The sequence below is a fragment of the Oryctolagus cuniculus genome, chromosome 1, assembly GCF_964237555.1.
Source record: "Oryctolagus cuniculus chromosome 1, mOryCun1.1, whole genome shotgun sequence".
In the NCBI taxonomy this organism is placed as follows: Eukaryota; Metazoa; Chordata; class Mammalia; order Lagomorpha; family Leporidae; genus Oryctolagus; species Oryctolagus cuniculus.
Window position 1 is genome coordinate 129,567,015 of NC_091432.1, and position 22,798 is coordinate 129,589,812.

Consider the following 22,798-nt stretch of genomic DNA (forward strand, 5'->3'; position numbering starts at 1 on the left):
TAAGCAGCTCACACTTAGAGTGGGAAGTGATGCTCCACCTCATAGAGGGCAGAGTGTCTACTTAAATTATTTGGAATTCTTCTGTATGGGATATTTGGGTCTTCTTGCCTATCTCTCTATTTATGCAATTACTTTTCAAGCACTATAGACTCAAGGGCATGTTTTTCCATTTATATAAAGGGAACAAATTTCATGTATTTCATATATAGAGTTTTAAGAATATAATACTTCCCACCCCCCTCCTCCTTCCTTTCTTATTTTTATTTAAATTTTTGCTATGACATACTTTCAATTTACTTTATAATCACAAATAAGGAATCCACTAAATAAGGAATTCAACAAGTAGTAAACAGAAAAACCACTTTTCCTCAGGAGTACAGATAAGGGCTATAAATGGTAATCAAATTTCAAAATGCCAGTTTTGTTCACATACATTACATTTTCTTCTACTCTGGTATATTAATTACCACATACCAGAGAAAACTTTTTGGGGCTGATTTCACTAAGTATAACAGTCTCCAATTTCATCCATTTTGTTGGAAAGGCAGGATTTCATTCTCTTTATGATTGAATAGTATTCCATCATGTATAAATACCACAGTTTATCTAGTCATCAGTTGACAGACATCTGGGTTGATTTCATATCTTAGCTACTGTGAGTTGAGCTGCTTTAAACATGGGAGTACAGATAACTCTTTCATACGCTGACTTAATTTCCTTTGGATAAATTCCCAGGATGGCTGGGTCATAATGTAGATCTACTTTCAGATTTTTGAGGAATCTCTATATTGTCTTCTATAATGGATGTACAAGTATACATTCTCACCAACAGTGTATTAGGGTAACTTTTTCTCCACACCCTCACCAGCATTTGTTAATTTTTGACTTTTGGATGATAGCCATTCTAACTGGGGTGAGGTAAAATCTCTCTCTCTTTTTTTTTTTTTTTTTTTTTTTGCATTTCTCTGATGGCCAGTTATCCTGAGCATTTTTCATGTGTCTGTCGGCCATATCCATTGCATCCTTTGAAAAATTCCCGTTTTTGTCCTTTGTTCATTTTTTTCCCCCACTGGATTGTTTGCTTTGTTGTTGTTGAGTTTCTTAGGCTCCTTACATATCCTTAATATTAATCCTTGATCAGATATATAATTTGCTAATATTTTCTCCCATTCTGTTGGTTAACCCTTTACTTTGTTTTGCAGAAGCTTCTTAGCTTGATGTAATCCCATTAGTCTTTTTTACCTTTATTGCCTGTGCTTCTGGGGTTTAATGCAAGAAATCCTTGCCTATGCAATGACTTGCAGAGTTTTCCTGGTGTTTTCCTCTAGTTATTTGATGATTTCAGATAATAGGTTTAGATCTCTGATCCATTGTGAGTCGATCATTGTATAAGGTGTAAGGTAGGGATCTTGTTTTATACTTCAGCATTCAGAGATCTGATCTTCCCAATACCATTATTTGAAAAATCTAGCCTCTCTCCAGGGAGTGATTTTACCTTTTTTGTCAAAGATTAATTGGTTATAGATGGGTGGATTCATTTCTGGGGTTTCTATTCTGTTCCATTGATTCACATGTCTGTTTGTGTGCCAGGACTAGGCATTTTAGATTACAACTGCCCTACAGTATCTGGTATTGTGATGCCTTTGGCTCTATTCAGGGTCTCTTGTGATTCTGTATATATCTTAGGGTCATTTTTTTTCTAGATCTGATGAGAATATTTCAGGTATTTTTATTGTAATTGCATTGAATCCAAAATTGCTTTGGGTGGTGTGGACATTTTGATGATATTAATCCTTTCAATTCATGATGCATTTTTGTTGTGTCTTCTTGTATTTCTTTACTTAATATTTTATAATTTTAATTGTAAAGGTCTTTCACATCCTTGGTTAAATTTATCCCAAGGCATTTATGTTTTCTGTAGCTAATAGGACTGATCTTACTAGTTATTTCTCAACTATGGCACTGTTTGCATATGCAAATGCTATTGATTTTTGTGTGTTGATATTTATGTCCTACAACTTTGCCAGATTATCTTATGATAATAATCTCTTAGTGGAATCTTTTGGTTCCCCTATACATAGAAGCATATACATAGAAGCATATACATAGAAGCATATCAGGGATCTTTGTGCCCTTGATTTCTTTGTCTTGTCTAGTGGCTCTGGCTGACACTTTCAGAAGTATATTGAATAGTGATGGTGAGAGTAGGCATTAATTTTACGCTTCATGTTATGGATTGAACAGGATTTGGCTCCCAAACTCATTTAGATGATTAAATGCTGCAGTCTTATGTGAAGGGTTGACGGATTAAGAGCAGAGACTAGATCTAATTCTGATGTCTGACAGGTGGCTCAGGTGGGTGGTCTTCAGGACACTGGGTGCCTGCCCTCAGAGAGTAGTTCTAGGTTTTCTCTCTGCTCCCCGGATCACCACGCAATTGTTCCTTTGCACATACTCTGCCATTGCCAGCCTCATCAGATGTCAGGCCAATGCGGCCACCTGATTTTGAATTGTGCCCTCCAAACTATAAGCTGAAATGTACCTTTTCCTTCACAAAAGCTCCTCTTCAGTGTTCTGGTTAAAGGTAATGAAAACCTTGGGCTGGTGCTGTGGCATAGCAGGTAAAGCTGCCATCTGCAGTGCTGGCATCCCATATGGGTGCCGGTTGGAGTCCTGCTGCTCTACTTCTGATCCAGCTCTCTGCTGTGGCCTGGGAAAGCAGTAGAAGATGGCCCAAGTCCTTGGGCCCCTGCGCCCATGTGGGAGACCGAGGAAGCTCCTGGCTTCAGATGGGCGCAGCTCTTGCCATTGCAGACAATTGGGGAGTGAACCAACAGATGGAAGATCTCTCTCTCTCTCTCTCTCTCTCTCTCTCTCTCTGCCTCTCTTCTCTCTATGTAACTCTGACTTTCAAATAAATAAATAAATCTTTAAAAAAGTAATGAAAACCTAATACAATTTGTAATATAATTTATTACCTCTTCATTCATTTTGTTGCTAAAATTCTGCCAGCTTTAGTCATGGGGAATTCTTTTGGTTGGTATCTTCTTTATTGGGTGCACACCAACGTGTGTATGTGGTGTGTGTGTGTGTGACCTCCTTACCTGCTGACACTACAATATGCTCTGGACTACTCTCCTTTCTTTTCTTAGGCCTACAATCCACCATTCTACAGGAATCTCTGGATCCCTTTATCAGAAACCAATAAACTGAAACCTGCAGGCTGGGTGTACTCTCTGATACAGCGTTGTCTTGCTTCCAGGACTTCAGGGCTGACTGAGCAGGGACATCCCCTTGTGCATGCTAACCTGTGACTACACATATTTCCATAAATATTTCCACATGGAACCATCTGTATCTGTAATAAGCTAAACATGAGTTTATCCTGACACCACCGGTGCTATTCAGGGCCATAGGAATCATTCCAGCCCCTCCCTTACTGACCTACTTACCTTGCAACAGGGAGAAAAGTGGCTCCCAGTGACTGCCATCCATTACTTAATTTTTCAATTCCGTACACATTTGAAGAGTGGGAAGATATGTTCCACCTCATTGTGTTTGCTATTTTAATAGGAGAAACACTACTGTCTTTATTTTATCAGGAGGAACAGAAAAGATAGCTAACATGCATAAAAGTGAATGCTACTTACCCAGCTTCCATTGGAACATGAAGAGGATTTTTGTTTCATGGTTTCAGTTACTTCAGTTGAGAATGACATTAACTATTGCTCAAAGTGAGGATGGGGAAGAAACAACATAGAGTTTAAATGAAGTGCAGCACGCAGGACATAATTATTTCACTATGGGTAAGCCTATTTTAAAATAAGCCATAATGCCAGCAGGACTGAGACTGTACTTTGGAACTAGTCATAGCTTTGTGTGGTTTCTTCAGTAAAGCTCCGTCCCACCAGTGCCCAGATGAAGAGGGCTCAGTTCCAGTCCTCCAGGGCAAGGGCATTGCCACTGTAACTGAGTGTCCATGAGACATGAAATCTAAGCTTCATTTTAAATAATTATAAATAATAGATTTAAGGTGGATAATGAAGATAATCAGCTTTTTCTGCACCTGTAACAAATTGAATACATATAACATGGACATAGGTAGCCAGAAAGTCATGAAATTAATGATAGAAGGCCTTCAGGCTACCAACACAAGTATGCTGGCAGCAGGGGGCCAGGTTTGTACTGAGCGGGGATAATGGGATTCATTCAAGGAGTAAGAAAAATAGTAGTGATGGCCCTGCTCTGATCCTAGAATTGTGAACATTGTCCCCCACTGAGCCGATGAAGAAAAAACAGGCAGTGTGGACATCAGGGCATTGTAGACCCAGGTGTTAAGTGTCAAGTCAAGTGAGTAGTGAGCTGCTGAGTTTGAGGGCAGAAGGTGGGGAGGAGAACTAAGGAAGAAGGTGCCCATGAAAGGCACAGTCAGCCCGGAAATCAGTGGACTCTGGCAACCAGAGTTGGGGCAGGCAGGTGCGAGAGCCTCCAAGAGGGAGCTTTCCAAAAAAGATGGTGGGGTAGTGTCCAGTATCGTGACAACTGTTGAAAAAATGAGTTCTAAACACAAGGCGCAGGCACACACACATATGTATTCACACTGGTACACACACACACACACACACACACAGAATGAAATCTACCTAGGGGACGGAGTACACGTCTGTATTTTCACTTTGTCAGTTCTTTTTTCACACTCATTTTAAGCCTATCCCCAAACAGACCAGCTCAGCTGACTCACAGGCAGACTGAGCTTCAGAATTACTAGGTGGGAGGAAACAATTATCCCATTAAAGGCAGGAATAGTGTCCCTTCTCCTAGCGGCTGTCTTTCTCACACAGCTGCTGTTTTGACTACATGATTACTGCACTTAATATTCACGCTTCATAGTAATCTCAGGAAGCAATTTCCATGAATAAGATGCAAATGTATACAACTTGGTGTCTCATTTACAAATAAATTTCCTATTGATACTTGCTTTGTTTTTGTATTCTTACATGGTTAAAAAGGTACTATTGCTTGAATATTCCTTATTAATTTTTCTAAACAGAAGTAATTTGTTGAATAGAATTAAATCTTATATTTTTAATTGTTTGGAAGCACATTTCTAATTAGGACAGGCTCAGAATGTTCACAGCACTGAAGCCTTTGGGGTAGAAGCAATGCTGGTTCCACGGTAAACATCCTTGTTTTCTTGTAACACGTGAGTTCAACCAAACAGAGGATTTCCCTGCTGGGCAAATTGTTAGAAAGCCAGGATCCAGTTCTCACGTCTGCAATTTTGCTGCCACCTCGTCAGCACAGCATCCTACTTGCTTGAAGCTGGAGGCCAGCACCCTGACCTGCACTGTTCATCTGAGAACAAGGGACCACACTTGGTAAAGATTCCCACCTGAACACTACATCCTGCCATTACAAAGCTCTCAGGATTGAAGACTGCGTGATTCAATGTATACAGTCTCTAAAATAGTTCACCTCACAGAAGCAGGGAGCAGGACAGTGTCTGGGAGCTCAGGGACAGGGAAATCATTGTTTATGGGGTCTAAACTTCAGTTACACATGATGAGTGACTACTGCCGGGAGACCTGTAGTGCAGCTTTGTGCCTGAAGATAGCAACATTGTGTTGTGCAAATAAAACCATTGAGAAACTCTGTCAAGTGCTCCTAGCACAATAAAATTTTAAAAAGAAAAAGGATGCATTGAGAACTAACTCTCTTACTCTCTGGTACTCCCCACATACCCACCACGTTATTTCCTGTTTAAAAGGATTGCCGAAGGTGTAGGCTTGGTGGCATGGTGTTAGCTGCTGCCCAATGCCAGCATCCTCTATGAGCAATTATTTGTGTCCCAGCTGCTCCATTTCTGATCCAATTCCCTGCTAATGCACCTTGGAAAAGTCCTGGAAGGTGCCTCAAGTGTTTGGGCCCTGCCACCCACAAGTGAGCCTCAGAGGAAGCCCCTGGATCCTGGCTTTGCCTTGCCCAGCCCTGGCCACTATGGTCATCTGGGGAGTAAAGCGGTGAGTGGATAGAAGGTCTATCTCTTTGTCCGGTCATCTGGGGAGTAAAGCGGTGAGTGGATAGAAGGTCTATCTCTTTGTCCCCCCCCCCATCTCTCTGTAACTCAAATTAATAAAAAAAAACTATTTTTTTAAAAAAAATTACTGCAAACAAAACATAAAAGGTTGTGTGACTTCCGAAGTGAAGAAATTATGGCTAGAAACTAGCCCTTCGAGCCTGAAACCTAACATTCTCTGTAATCTATATTTAAGGGCTTTTGAAACCCAACCAAGTTTCTGCCAGGCATATTGAGATGTGTCCCCTGCCCCCAGGCTGTCTGTGGGGTGGCGAGGGGTTGCTAGCGGTGGGGTGCAAGGTCCAGTACCCACCCGGCTTTAGTATGCAGGGGGCTGCAGGCCTGGTCTCTGGGCCGTGAGAGCCCAGCTCTGCTGATCGCTTTTTCTCAGAGCTTGCTCCCGAGTGGCCCCAAGGGAGTTTCCTTACTGTAAATTTGCTTCCTCCAGTGTGGGAAGCTCCTGGGCTACCCCTGATTGATCCCCTCCCAGCAGTGCTGTCTGAGGCAGTAAATGCAGGAGAAATGTATTTCCTCACAGTTCTGGAGGCTGAAATCCAAGATCAGCGTTCCAGCAGGTTTGGTTCTCTGGGGCCTCTGTCCTAGCAGACCGCGGACTCTTGCTGCCCCTTCTCATGGCCTTTCCTTGGTGTCCTTTCCTACAGGGACGCCAGTCAGGTGGAGTAGAGCCCATCCTAGCAACCCCAAGTTTAGAAAGGCCTTATCTCCAAATACGGTCACTTTCTGAGCTATGCGGAGTTAGAGTTTCAATGTATGACTCTGAGGGGACTCAGTTCATTCCATTATGTAGGGCAGAAATGTTGATACCACGGTCATCCTCCATCTTTTGCTTCTCATGTTCTGGCGCCTTCCGCCAGAGTGCACCCACAAGCCCCTGACCAGCCAGCCCCATCTCAGTCTTCACGTCACTCACATACCTCTGTTGGTATTTATTTACTTATTTATTTATTTGAAAGTCAGAGTGACAGAGAGGGAAAAAGAGAGAGATGGAGTGAGAGATCTTCCATCTACTGGCTCACTCTCCAAATGGCCACAATGGCCAGGGCTGGGTAAGACTGAAGTCAGGAACCTGGAACTCCATCAAGGTCTCCCACGTGGTTGGTAGGGGCCCAGGACTTGGACCATCTTCTGCTGCTGGCTCAGGTGGATCAGAAGCAGAACAGCTGTGAGCTGAACTGATACTTCAATATGGGATACTGGCATCTTAGTAGTGGCTTGCTTAATCCACGCACCACAATGCAGGCCCTGTCACTCCCATAATTGACTGTGGACCTTGGTGGAGCTCTCTGCTTGGCTCATAATTGCCCCTCACCCCTCCGTTTCCATACAAAATTTGCTGGTCCTTCCAAACATGGCTCAAACCCCATGCTCCCCAGGAAGCCTTCCACTCCTTCCATAATCAGGGTCCTGGTCCTCTCATGTACCTGGTGCTGGCTCGACACTGGTAGGGAGAGAATATGGCATAGAACCAAGGGTTGGGGGGACTCCATTCCTGCCTTCACTAAGTTTTTGTTCTGATAGCTAGAAGTCATCCTGTTTACTTGCTTAGAAGTTTACATGTTTTTAAAACAACAAGATTAATATAGGCTTGGAATACATGACATGGAAAGAGAATTCATGGCATAGCTACTAAACAGGTGATCCTTCGCAGAGAGCTGAGGAGACACAGATCTGAGTGTCAGGTAACCTGGATACTGGAGGAGGAAGAAGAGCGGATTCTGCAGAGTCGGGAGGAGGGACAGCAAGCACCAAGGCCCCCAGGTTTGCAAGCTTCAGTTTGTCTAAAACTTTGCGAGTAGCCAGGAGAGACTGCAGGCTGGGAGGGCAGGCAGAGGTAGGAGGCAGGTCGAGGCAGCCTTAAAGCTGGCACAGGGCAGTGTGCATTCCCACAGGAAGGTGCTTAGTATGCACCTGTGTGGCAGTGCAGTCTGACATGGGTTTCCTTGGCACATCTCTGGCTGCTCTGTTCCCAGCAAGCAGGACAGACACAGCAAGACAGCTGGGCAAACTGCTGCAGCAACACAGAGACAGAGGGCGCCAGAGGCAGAGCGAGTGGAGTGGACAGAGACAAGCACACCCGAAACCTCTTGTGGAGAAAAGCCTAATGCTTTTAGATTAGCTGTGAGACCCAAGAGGGGGACGTTTAAAAGAACAAGAGCAAGGATACACTGACCTTAAGCAACTAGGAGGTAGGTGACTCCATTTACTGAAAGAAGGAAAACCGGGGCAGTTGGAAGCAGCATTTTGGAGGGGAGGCTGTCTTCTGAGTGACCAGAATAGTGGGGCATGATTGCATTCGCAAATATGAAGAGCAGCTGCTTGTCAGCTGCCTTAGTGCCCTACGTGGGGAATGGGTCCCTGCTGCAGGAGCAGGTTGGAGGTTCAGTCTGTGCCGTTGTATGGAGAGGCTCACTCGGCAGTAGGGACAGCGTGCTGTCATTCACATACAGCAGGAGGTGGCTGAAACAGACACATAGGATTGGAAAACATGAGAGCTGACTAGGGACAGGTATTTGTCACAATGGACACCTGCATTCCGTACAGGAAGGCCTGGGTTCTGTAAGAAAAAGGGGGTTACAGAGCAGAGAGGAGACGGCTATGAACTTGCTGCAAGACTGAATTTATTCAAAGAAAATAAGCTTGCAGAAGTTGATCAACCGCCAGCATGCACACAGACCTAACACATGGCAGAGGGCCCAGACCCCAGCAGGCTGGGCCTTTTTATATCTTAGGTGGGCTAGAAGTGGGGTGAGGCACAGTAGGCAGAGATGAACTTCTCCATACTGGTTCTTCAGGTTTGGCCCACTGGCTTCCAACCTGGGGGAGAATGCAGGGGATGGGGTGGGGAACAATACAGGTGTGAGACGGAACTGGACGCTTGAAAGAAGGCAGGGGTGGGGCCAGCGCCTTGGGTCACTTGGTTAATGCTCCGTCTGTGGCGCTGGCATCCCATATGGGCACCGGGTTCTAGTCCTGGTTGCTCCTCTTCCAGTGCAGCTCTCTGCCGTGGCCTGTGAAGGCAGTGGAGGATGGCCCAAGGGCTTGAGCCCCTGCACCCGCATGGGAGACCAGAAAGAAGCACCTGGCTCCTGGCTTCGGATCGGCGCAGCACAGGTGTAGCGGCCATTTGGGGAGTGAACCAATGGAAGGAGGGAAGGCCTTTCTCTCTGTCTCTCTCTCACACTGTCTATAACTCTACCTGTCAAATAAATTAAAAAAAAAAAAGTTAAAAAAAATAAGGCAGGGTTAGCAAGAACCTATGGTGGCTGAGGCTTCTTTCCTTGTTCCATCAGATTCAAGTCCTGTTTCAGATGCCAGCTTCCTGCTAATGCGCACCCTGAGGGTCACCAAGTGAAGGTCAGATTCATGGGTTCCTGCTGTGCACGTGAGAACCTGGATTGAGTCCTGGACTCCTGGCTTCACCTGGCCCAGCCCTGGATGTTGTGGCCATTTGGGGAGTAAGCTGGTAGATGCAGTACCTCTCTCTAATTTTGCCTCTCTGCCTTTAAAATAAATTGTTTTAAAAACCAAAAAGCTTCACAGTTCTCAGAAAGGTCAGGTTCTAGGACTTGTGCTACTGTATTAACTCAGGACTGGGCTAGCCCTGACGCTAAGCAGAATCCTGAACCCACTGCCTCATCCAGTTGCTGAAACTAAATTTCAGCAAGGCGTAGCTGGATTTTTGTTAGTTCTATATGATTCTAAAAAAGTAGTTACAATTATACGTAGAGCAGAGGAATGACCTGGAATACAAAGAAGAGCCCCCTTGCTTGTAAGAAACCCACACTGAACTTGTTGTCGAACAATACCCCAAACTGGCTGGAAACATTGCTATAGAACCCCCAAACTGACTCTGCTCGCCCGACTTGCAGAGAGCCAATCACTGACATCGGGGTGGTGGAATGAAGTATGTATTTACTGCAAAGCACAGAGCAAGGAGATGGGCAGCCATTACTCAATTTCTAGGCTCCCTGAGGAGTTAGGGGTGAAGGTTCTTATAGATTGAAAGCGGGCTGAGGGGCGTGTGATCAGCTTGTGTTCAAGTTCCTGGTTGGTCCGGGGAACTCGGGACTGGTCAGTCACGCTCATGATTGGTCAGCGGTGCTCATGACCTTCCCTTGGTCAGCGATGCCGTGCTCTCTGGAGACTTTATGATGGCCAGGGGGGCTCCAGGCGCTCTGGGAGTTACTTGAAGGTGGCAGTTACATTCCTCCTGGTCCTGGAATTCCCTTATACAAGGCGCTCCAGGACAATACGGGCATCAGGGTCTTCTTTATTGCAGAAGCAAATGACTCCTTGCGTCAGGTGATCATAACCTTGTAAGGCCAGCTGTGCCACTCCTTCAAGTCAGTGAATCCCTTTGGATAAAGGACAGGCAAGGACACCTTGGGCTAAGGGGGACAGACGAGAGGCTGTGTCCTGCTTTTCCATTATTGGGGCTCAGTTTCAAATGCTTCAGACCTCAGTGGAGGGAGTAGAGCCTTCCACCTCAGCTCTGCTTGGGACGAAGATGGTAATCTGTCAGTAATTCAGTCTGTTTCCAGGCTCCCAGGCCTGCGCTGGCTGCTTATAACTCAAATGAGTGAAGGAGAGAATGGGAACAGTAGATCAACTGAGGTCTCAAACTATGGGCGCCAGGATAGCAGTTGCACGTTGGAACTGTGGCTTTAATGACCAAGCCTTTCCAGCCACAGCCATTGCTTCCAGACTGACCCTGCGGAAGCGGGAGAACCCTCAAGGAGACGATTATTTCTTGTGGTTGATGTGTTCTCTGGGCTAATCTGCCCTAAGGTTGCAGTTGCAGAAAACTACACAGGGAACTAACAGTGATCCATGTCAGCTTTGTGCCGTGGTCCCCAGCAGGAGCAGGATCTGTCTCTGCACTTCCCTCTCTCAGCAGAATCTGAGCAGTGCTGGGAATAGCTCGGGAGGCTCAGGCAGGAGACAGAGGGTCACTCGGGGTCTCCAGCCCCACTCAAATATTATCAAATAATCGTAATAGTCTCAGTTTTTGGAGTCTCAATCTATACTAGGAGCCATGCTAAGTATGTTGTTTATTGTTATTATATATGATATTTTTAACCTTGACTTTGAAAAATGTCTTAACTAAAAATTAACTTTTAGTTAAAAGTTGAGAGAGTAGTATGTTACAACACCTGGCTTCTTTCTGTGTCTTTTCTTCTGACTGTTTGTGCCCTGTCAACAACCCACAAACCCACCCATCCCCATCTCTCTCACTCATCCACCCACTCATACACACACATGAATGCAAAGAAAGGAGGAGTGAAATTTAGTGTGGAGAATACCATTTCTGGAAAAACCCCATTGTGTGTGTGCCAAGCTGGCTACTGTTTGCTCTGGGTTGGAGGCAGGAGAGGGGTGGGAGCAGCATGGGCCTCCTTCCTGTTTATTCTTTCTTCCTTCATTGTTGCAGATCCCCTGACCTGGCCCAGGGCCTTTCCTCTGTGCCCAGAACAGCACACTGTGGGATGTGATAATTAGTGATACTAGTCATAACAACACTAGCAGTGACCAAAACGATGATTGAGGCCACGGCTTTAGGTTTGTTCGAAGGAAGATGAGCTGCTGTTACTTTCAGCGAGAGTGACATGGATCAAAAAGTGCATTTTCAAACAAATGTATCAAAGTTTTTAACAATTCCTTTTATCAAGTGTGACACATATGATTACTTAACTATTCTGAAAATATGCTAGCGAATATGGAAGCAGAGATATATACATGTTTTAGTGGTGATTAAAAATTTAATAAGCCTGTATAAAAGTTTGATAAAATTCAATCATTAATATTTAATACATAAAATATATTTATCATGGCTGGCATAGTGGCTCAGTGAGTTCTGCCACCTTGTGACACTGGCATCTCGTATCTGAGGGTGTTTCGAGTCCAGGGGACTCCACTTCCAATCCAGCTCCCTGCTAATGCACTGGAGAAAGCAGCAGCAGATGGTCCAAGTGCCTAGGCCCTGTCACATATGTGGGAGACAAGGACTGAGTTCCAGGCACCTGGGTTCAGCCTGACCCAGCTTCAGCGTTTGTAGCCATCTGGAGAGTGAATCAGCAGATGGAAGATTTTCCTTCTTTCTCTCTCTCTTGCTCTCTCTCTCCCTCTCTCTCTATCTCTCTGCCTTTTAAACAAATACATAAATCTTTTAAAATATATTTATTTTTCTAATAAAATTTAATTTACAAATAGTCAAGACTTTATTGTGGATTATCCAAATTTTGCATATCGGAGAGATGTCCTCTACTATTACAAATGATCAAAAGCAAAACTGTTCTTCACCGACAGATATCCTCCAAAGATCAAGTTTGCAAAGGTAAAACTCTAAGGAACTGCGGTCAGCCCCCAGCCCTGGCAGGCAGCCCACCCTTATTTTGAAGACAAAGACTCCATCTGCGTGATGGGATCTCTCTTATTCCAGGTTCCCTTGTATAATAGCTCCTCTCTTGTGCAGGACATGTGTCAGGAGAAATCCCTCCTTGCCCGAGGAAGCAGTGCCCCCTTGACTGGTTCTTTCTGGTGTGGTGGTGTTGGTATTCTAGGGGAGTCTTTCTGTAGCAGTTCCTGCTCTCCAAGGGAGGGGTAGCTATGATTCTTTTTCCCATTCAATGTCTTTGTTCCCTGTGGTGTGCTCAGCAGAGCAAGTGGTTCCCATTGATACATTCAACACTTTACAGGCTCTCGGCTTCTAGAAGAATCAGAGAAAGCCCCCTGTCCTCTGGTTGCCTGGCTGGGCAGGGGGAAGTGGCATGAGAGAGGAATTGATTTCTTCTCAGCAAGTTTTTCTTTTGTCTAAACATCTTTCAGAGTAATCTGATATTCACTCACTCACTTTGTCAGATACCCCTTAGATATCCATTCTACAAATATGTATTGTGTGACTATTGTTTGACCAAAACCATAGATATTCTGATAATAACTCATGGAATAATAGAAATGGAAAAAGGCAAACGAAATCCATTGGTTGATAAATAATGTGCTCGTGATATTTGCACGCATGATCCTGTAAGGTGGGAGGAAGGAAGTTAGCCTAAGTGTGCGAAAGGAAGACAAGGCACCCCTGGGAAGGAACATTGCAGCCTTGGAACAGACCACTATTTTACACTACACCCAATAACTTTGCAGGTAGTCCTAGGCTTCATTCAAGGAGAATCCTCTCTGCCCAGACCAAGTGGGCTACCCAGTCTGACAACATGGGGTAATAAAACCCAGGGATAAATTTAGCCTCTTTCATACCTAGCAAACCGCAAACCCTTTGTCCATGAGAAAAGGGTGGGAGGGAAAGAGAAACAGTGAGAAGACTTGGGCCCTATTCCCTACAAGCCCCACTCTGAATGCAGACTGGGCATTCTCTCAGATTCAGCTGCAGAGGCGCCCGTTAGTTCTGCGGATGCGCTGCCTCATTAAATCTCGCTACCCTGCTTACTGCTACTCTCTTGTCTCACTGAAATTCTTTTTCTTTCTTGTGGGAAGACAAGAACCTCTATTCCAGGCACCTCTGCTAGCAATCTTCTATCTGTTCTAAACAGCCATTGCAGTAAGGGCTATTAGTGTTCACGCTCTTTAAAAGGTAAGAAGACGGGGCCTACATTTGTGTAGGCAGCACTCATGAGTGGAAGTGACTTGAAGTCCAGACACCCTCTGCTGTGTGCCGTCTGGTGCAGAAGACAGCTCATCCTGTGTGTTCCCTCTGGGACTATCTCCAGCTAGCTGAAAGATTAGGCTTGCTTTGTACAATTAATCTTTGAGGAGTTTTTTGAAAATTCATTCAAGAACTCTGCCTGTTTTCTCCTGCCTATTCTCTCTCTAGAACTCCACATGCACCTACTTTAATTATATCAGCAGTAACGATGGGGGCTCTTCAACCTGGACTGGACAGCTGGGGACAGGGGAGCTACAGAGATAGCCCCCTAACACACATGTGCACACACACACACACACACAAGCATAAAATCACATGCAAACACATGCACACATGTACATACATGCACAGACACACATATGTACACATGCACTCACACACAAGCACACATACACACTCGTGAACACCCGTGCACACACACATTTGCACACACATACACATGCATACACATATACACATGAACACACACACATACTCACATTCATGCACAGCACAAGCATACACACACATACACCCAAGTACACATGCACAAACACACACATGCATTCAAACATACACACACAAGCATATACACACACATACACACACTCATACACACACATGCAGATACACATACAACTACACACATATGCATACACAAATATACATGTACACACATACACATATGCACAAACACACATGCACATGTACACACATGCACACAAGCATACACACACTCACACTCATGTACATAAACATAACACATGCACACACATACATGTGCAAACATACATAAACACACATACACAAACACACATACATACACGCAGATTGGCTTTCTCGCCCCACCCCACCCATTTTCTTGCCTGTCCCTGTTTGACATCTTCTCATCTCTATGGAGGAAGCCACTTTGACAATAGTAGAAGATGTGCATTTGCAAATGAGAAGTTGTCTCCTTGTGGGAGGGTGGTTGGATCCAGGGGGACTGGACTGGCAAGTAGTCATGGGCAAGACTGAGCCTAGAACATTTACTCAGCTGGTATTTTATTTGCGGAGCTTGGATGGGATTGTGGCTGACAGTGGGAGCTGGGGGGAGGTGGGCTCAGATCCTAGACTTTTGAGATCTTTTAATTGGGAAAATAGAGATATTGGGTTAACAAATACAGAGGAATGTGTTAAAAATAAAATAAGCACTGTCACGACCTCTGCCTGCTGCCCCAGTAGCCATGGAGTGAGAATGTGTGGACAGCAGCTGTCCTGGACAGTGGAGTCAGTGATGTGGACATGGAGCCAGGCATCAGGCATGGGGAAAGTTTTGCTAGTGTTCTGGCTGCAGCCCTAAAATTACCCTTGTACTTCTCACCCCTTCTCTTCTCTGACACCCCAAATCAGCTAACTCCTGGGTAGTGCAAGCTCTTGGCCATGGCTATCTGATATTGCTGATTTTGCCCATTCCTTCAATGTTGCCTGGACACCCAGCATTTCCTGAGCTAAGTCCAGCCCTTGCCAAATGAGTGGGAAAACATCACCATGCTGATGCTCACGCTCACCTCCATCCTGGTCCTGGTTCCTAAATCTGGACAGATGATCTGCACATCCCTGGAGAGAGTTTCCCCTGTGTAATAATAGGGTCTAGACGGGGGGCATATGGAAAAAGCTTGAGTGGCAGTCTTTCTCCTCCCTGACAGGCTTGGCCATCTACCATCCCAAGATCAGATCTGAGTCAAAAGAGCCGCTCAATGTGGAAAATCCTAACAAACTTTTAGTTTATGTTGCTGGTGACTCCTTTATGAATCTCTTCAGCCTAGGTGTCCAACCTCGGTCTATTCAAAGATGAACTTTCCGGTCCAGCATTGTGGCATAGTGGGTAAAGCCGCCACCTGCAGTGCTGAGTCCCGGCTGCTCCACTTATAGAGTTGTCTGCTATGGCCAGGAAAAGCAGTGGAAGATGACCCAAGTGCTTGGGCCCCTGCACCCACGTGGAAGACCTGGAGGAAGATCCTGGCTCCTGGTCTCGGATCAGCCTAGCTCCTGCTGTTGCAGCCATTTGGGGTGTGAACAAGCGGATGGAAGATCTCTCTCCTTTTCTCTCTCTCTCTCTCTCTCTCTTTCTGTCTCTATCTCTGCCTCTGCTTCTCTGTAACTCTGCTTTCGAAATAAATAAATATGCCTTTTAAAAAAGATGAACTTTCCTAAGCCAGTAACTATGTTTAAGTAACATGAGCACTAGGAAGAGATCCAGAATTCATATGACGTCCTGGTCCAAGTTGACAATAGTGACGGAAAGTGAAGCCCCAAATGGACTGTTGTTGTGGGCCATGTAAATCCATGAGCTGATCTTTTGCAAAGTGGAGTTTGAGAGTAGGGGAGTTAAGATTTGTGGCCAAGATGAGTGTGTTCTCTGAGCACATATTGCAGACAGCCATCTGGCTGGAGCTCCTGAACACAGCTTGAGTGTTCTCCTCATCTTGATATCCATGGTAAAAGCTTCTCGAATGTGATTTTATCTTTTAAACACACTCAAGCACAGTGGCTTCCTGCCTGGCTTCCTTCATGCTGATCCCATCTCTTCCTTCTGAATCCTGACCTTTGACAATGGAGTTTTGTTTAAATCACCCGGGCCATGGCGTGAAGTCAGAAGGCTGAACTCGCGGAGGGTCAGCACTCACCAGGCTGTAGGGCCCGGCGGTTTCCCAGGCAGCAGCCGTGATCAAAGGGAGCAAGTAAACGAGTTTCCAGGCTGTGAATCAGAGCTGGAGGCTCAGATTAGTGGATAGATGGGCATACAATTGGAATTAACATTCAGGCTTTCCTTTAAGCATCTCTCAGTCCAGGGTCATTGAATACAGCCTCTCATTGTGTCCAGTTTCTAAGACTCTGAGCGTCTCCCTTTGTAAAGAGTAACCTTTCCAGTTCTATTGTCCTTTATACCGATTTATTCTGGTTTGTGAAAAAAACTTCCATCTTATCTTATAAAACACATTTCAGCCAAGAGCACTGAGCATTTGAGGCCTCATTTGCATAATAAACTGCCCAGAACTGTGCGACTCCATTAAAGAGGCTCTTACAGGACACTTCAAGAGGCAGTTCAATAAGCGTGACTGTCAGGGTGATCGTCACCATCACCAACAGCGTCATGTGCATGCAGCTTCACAGAGACTTTGTCGGCTAGTTAGTTAGTCGGCTAGTTAGTGGAGGTGGAGGCGGGGGTCCGGGCTGAGCCTGTGCAGCCGTGGGTGTGCTTGCTGGACCCTGGCCTTAGCCAGGCCCAGGTCACACATGGAGAGGGAGCTGCAGAGGGTGGTGAGGACACCTGGGCTTGCTTCAGACACACCTGGGTTTGGACTCTGACTCTGACCTTCACCGGGTGTGTGATCACACAGAGCTTTGGTTTTCTCATATCGAGGTGCAGGTTAAAACACCTGCTTTGTGTGTCCATTTGAAGACACAGGTTCATTTGTGCAAAGTCCATCATGGATTTTCTAACACAAAGGCCCCTTCTGATGGAATGGGCATCAGTGGAGATGACTGGTCCCTTTTTCTCTCTGGCAGTGGGAGTGGCCCAGTCCTGGGCTTTGACCACTGGCTACTCTTTCAGATGATGGGAGGTAACACCTGCCAGAGGATGACCAAGGAAATCTCCCACCAGTGACCTTGAACCTAAACATGTACCCCTGACCATATGGCTGACACTCCTGCTTCTGGCCTCATCTCAGGTACACGTAACAACTGATCAGCTGACAGCTTGGTCACCAGGAACGTGGACCACCTACCCTCTGTCTCACCCCAGGCTGAGAACTAGTACAGATTTCAGAGAGGCATCTCAGAAACAGGAAAAGCTCAGCTTAGAGCAAGCTAGATCAGGGGTTGGGATAAATGAGGTCAGGGTTTTGCCAGTCCACAGATGCTCAAAGGGTTTCAGGGAGCTGCTGGATTCACTCCTGCTAGTCAGCACCTGAAGATCCTTTTCCCATCACTCTTTCCTTTGTCCCTCTCAATCCCTCTTTGACAAGATTTGGGTGTCAGTTGAGATAGCCATTAGCAATAATTAATAACAGGAGCTTAGAATTAATGAACGAATATAGTGAAGTTATAGGAAATCATCATCAATAGCCAACAACTTTAACAACCTCCATTTCTACTGGAACCCAGGAGGTCCAGGAGTGAAACTGACAGAAACAAGTCCATGGAAAAAGCTTTCCCAAGAAGGAGAAGGATTGCCAGAGTCTGGGCAAGCCAGGGGGCAGAGGGTATCCTTGGGGCAGTTGCTCCAGTTTCCCCAGCCAGCAGCTCTAGGCTTTTCCCTGTCCTTGTAACACACAGGGAAGAAGGGGGAAAGGGAGGAATTGGAGGGGAAGGAGATGGACAAGGACGATGGGGAGGGGTGGAGGCCCTATCAGACATGTGTAAGGCATAATTGTCGCATCCTGACAGCAGTCCTTGGCATGGTCCTGGGACGTCATTTCTGTGCTATAGATGAAAAATGTAAGGCTCATACAGGTGAGATAACTTATCCAAGACCACACAGCAAGTGTGTGTCCTAACGCCACGTCCCTGTGGCAGGCACTGCAGAGCTCAGTGTTTCATGACGCGGTGGCAGGCTTCACGATGTCTCCCTTTTACCACCTGAGATTGAGCTCCTTGAGGAGGCGTGCATGTCTTCGGGAAGCAGCCCTCCATGTGCGAGGAGCCTCCCTGATTCTGCAGAGGTGAAGGGGATGAGGCAGCAGAGCCTTCAGGGCTCACTGGACGTTGGACAAGCTACAGCTCTCCTGGCCTTCCCTCTCCTCCTTTACCCACATGGATAATTTTATTAACCCAGGCCCTTGCCTTTTACTTAAAATGCATTTTAAACACAGGCATATATACATGCACAACCAGATAAAGCTGATTTGCAAGGTAAGAAAGCAAACACACACACACACACACACACAAGCATAGTTAGAGTGGGCCAGAGACAGAAAGGGGTGGGGGAAGGGAAGTAGGGAGATGGGGACACCTTCAGCACCTTTTCTCATTCCTACAGAAGAGAGAGAGAGAGAGAGAGCGCACCTCTCAACGCCTCCTTTTAATAGGTGATGTGGTACCTGGGAGGTTTATGACACCTCTTTAAAAGTCCTCATATCAGCACGGCAACCCTTCCCAGGATCCCAAGGAATCCTGGAAACAGGGTGTCTGACAGGATAGAATTACGAGGGAAAGGACCTTGTGGCTCCCGACCCCAGCTCAGTTAGCTACCTTATCCCGTATCATCCTATCACCTGCCTTATAATGCAGCCAGTCCCATGGCTGAGAAAGCAAAGATGCCAGGGAACCCTCGGAGGGCAGGGTCCCCAGGGACAGCCCAGACAGCAAGGTGCGATGGCTGGAGCTGAGGAGTTGTTGCGGATAGGGTGTAGGCACAGGCTGGAGATGAGACAGGCACCAGTCCCAAGGAGGCCCCTTAGACTGAGGCCTTTGGTAGAAAGTGGCAGAAAACAAACTGCAGGCAGCTTTAACAAAATAATGGGCCTTTAATTAACTGAGACACCTGAGAAGTCAGACTGCCACCAGGCAGCCCTCCAGGGATGTCTCAGGTGATGGGGCTAACAGGAAACAGCTGCTTCCTCAGAGGCACAAGGAATTCCAGGCTGAGCAGGAAAACAGCAATGGACATTTGGAAGGGGAGGTGGAGAAAATGAAAATCAGAAGGAAAAAAAATCAGGAAGAAGAGCACAGGTTCAGAGAAGGCTGACGAGGAAAAGGAAGGAGAGGACTAAGGCAAAAAATAAGAATCAGGAAAGCAAGGAGTTGAAAGACAGGTGACTGCAATGATAGGTAACAGGGAGAGTCAACAGCTGATTGGCAGAACGTGCAAGGATCACATAGGAACTGCAGAGAGAAGAGGTGGGACCCATCTTGACCAGGTATGAATCACTGTACCTTCCGTAGCCTGGGGCCAGGTGGAGTCCAGCCCACACCTGCTCTGCCCTCAGTGGACAGATGAACAGTAGCCGCAGCCCTCATCCCCTCACTCCATCCTGGGCCTGAGCAAGTTCCACCTTCGAGTTTGGCTGAGTCCCCACGTGATGCAGCTAAAGTGAGATGAGTGACCCCATCACTACCCTCCCCTCGGAACAGAGTTACGTTCTCTATTGCTAAGTCACTGGCTTTGTAGTCCATTCACTCTGGGCGGCTACCTGTGTGTGTGCTTGTCCTCAAACAGAACACCAACGCCCTGCACGGCAGGGCCCTGTCCAGCCCCAAACCTTCACTCCTAGACTTTTCTCAGATAAGCCTGGTTGTGGACAGAGTCTTGGATCTCTGATAATGGGAACAATTCTTATCTACTGCATTTAGTTGTAATTCTCTTTCAAAAAAAAAAATCCGTGGGAACAGGGAACCGATGGGGATTTGTGGTATTTATTACACACCATGTGCTGTGTTCTTGCTGTTTATGAATTTTTTTTTTTTTTTTGACAGGCAGAGTAGATAGTGAGAGAGAGAGACAGAGAGAAAGGTCCTCCTTTTGCTGTTGGTTCACCCTCCAATGGCTGCCACAGCTGGCGCACCACGCTGATCCGAAGCCAGGAGCCAGGTGCTTCTCCTGGTCTCCCAGGCGGGTGCAGGGCCCAAGCACTTGGGCCATCCTCCACTGCACTCCCTGGCCACAGCAGAGAGCTGGCCTGGAAGAAGGGCAACCAGGAAAGAATCTGGCGCCCCGACCGGGACTAGAACCCCGTGTGCCGGCGCTGCAAGGCGGAGGATTAGCCTAGTGAGCCGCGGCGCCGGCCGCTGTTTATGAACTTTCAAATCCCCTTTATTACCTGCCCGTACTTGCTATTTTTGTTTAGCGGAAGATAAAAACTCCATTGCTTGGGTAAGATTTGGTAGCTGCGACTGTACTGGGCTGATGCTGACTTGAGGTGGACTTCCTTCTTGTTCACCAATGGATACTACAGAGCTCAGACAGCACACTTGACTGTCCGAGGCCACGGAGCAGTGTGAAAGAGAATCGCTGTTCCAATGTGGGCTTTTGTCTGCGGACCAGCAGATGGGAAGGGCTCCTGAGAGATGGGTCCAAGCCCAGGTCCTTTACTGAGTGAGGTTAGACTGAAATAATTCCTTGGGGCCCTGAGGGCTGGGATGTGGCCAGTGAGCACCGTCAGCCCAAGCCCACATGTCGGATTTAGAGCAGAAGTGATTCCCGTGCCTTAGAAAATTGCAGGACCTTATTTATAGATCTTTAGCAAACGATTCTATTTCAGTAACATCTGCAAGACATAGTGTGCTAAAGCAAAACCTATACAGATTCAATGTCTGGAGAGTGTTCAAAAAGTAGTATGAACAATGCGTGAGGGTATTGAAGTTGAAGATCGCAAGATTTGTAGTAATATTTATTTTAATTATTTAAATAAAAAATATTTTCAAGATAAGAAAGACTCCTACTCTATAAAACCCTAGAATTCCTAAGCAGGATTTAAAATTCTGAGCCAAGTTCATCTGTTCTTAACATTTTCTCCCAGCCTAAGATTATTTTGGTAACAATAGATCCAATTCTATTAAAGCTGCTTTACTTCTTAGCACTTAATAGGATGCAAATGTATGTAATTCATTCAGTTATTCACATAATAAGAGTTTCTGCAAAGTATCTTTGCTGCCTAACCTCGGATGTTTTATTAATTATGTTTTCTAAAATTGGAGAAGAAAAATGAATTTTAGCAACTCTGGGAAAAAAAATTGTCTATTCCTTTTTCTGTATCCACATTCTGTTTGGAATGAGTTGCCCTTAGCAATAAACTAAAAATCTGCAGTGTAGCATCAGCTAGAGGGAGGGGTCTGAGAAGCTGGGCTCCTGAGCCCAGGAAAGCCCTGTGGCTAAAAGGGAGATGTGGCCAGAGGTTCTGAGCTCTTTGTTAGCCACCCCTACTCAGAGCCCCTGTCCTGAGAAAAATGGGAAACCACAGGGAGGGGGTTGGATACCAGCAGTCAGGAGATTGTGTGGTGTTCCCACCCTGACCCCAAAGTTGGAAAAGCACTCTATTCCCTTCTTCATCCTCACCCACAGTTCCAAGAGAGAAAGAGGATTTGTATCTTGTATTGTATTTATTTAAATCCTCTTTTCTTGGGGCCGGTACTGTGCATAGCAGGTAAAGCCGCTGCTTGAAGTGTCGACATCCCATATGGGTCCTGGTTCAAGTCCCAGCTGCTCCACTTCCAATCCAGCTCTCTGCTGTGGCCTGGGAAAGCAGTAGAAGATGGCCCAGGTCCTTGGGCCCCTGCACCCACGTGAGATACCCAGAAGAAGCTCCTGGCTCCTGGCTTTGGATTGGCGCACCTTTGGCCATTGCAGCCATCTAGGAAGTAACCCAGCAGATGGAAGGCCTGTCTCTCTGCCTCTGCCTCTCTGTAACTGTACCTCTCAAATAAATACATACAAATCTTTAAAAAATAAATAAACAAATCCTATTTCTCACTACCAAGGCAGCATCTACTCACTATACAAGTGATACTGATATAGGCAGACAGGATAAAATTGATTAGATTTGTGAGCTAGAACCATGCCTTCATCCTGCCCCCTTTCATGATCTCATGCCTGTACCTGACCTAACCTGTACGCACCTGCCAATCTGACTATGTAACCACTCCTCTTTGGAACTGTATAAAAGGCCTACCGTCTTATTCACCCCATGCCTCTTAGTGTGGGGTGGCCTTTTGGCCATCCCTGATGCCTGCTTGCCCCCACCACCCACATGCTCTCCTGCCCACGTGCTTTCTCTCTCCCTTGCAGCCTCCTGTCTACTCCCTGGAAAAACCTGATAAACTTCTAAGTTCCTTCTCCCTCTTATAAAGCCCTCACTTTCCTGTGTATTTCTCTCACTGAATAAATGCTAAAAACTTACCATGTCGCCTAGTTTATTTGAGCTGATATTCAGAATTCTTATTTGAATAGACAGCAAGGACCTGCAATATTAATATTAAAATTATTAATAAAGCTAGACGATATCAATACAAACAGAAGAAAATGCAAATTAATCATAATCCCACCATCCAAAGGAAATCGTTTTTCTAAAATTTTTATT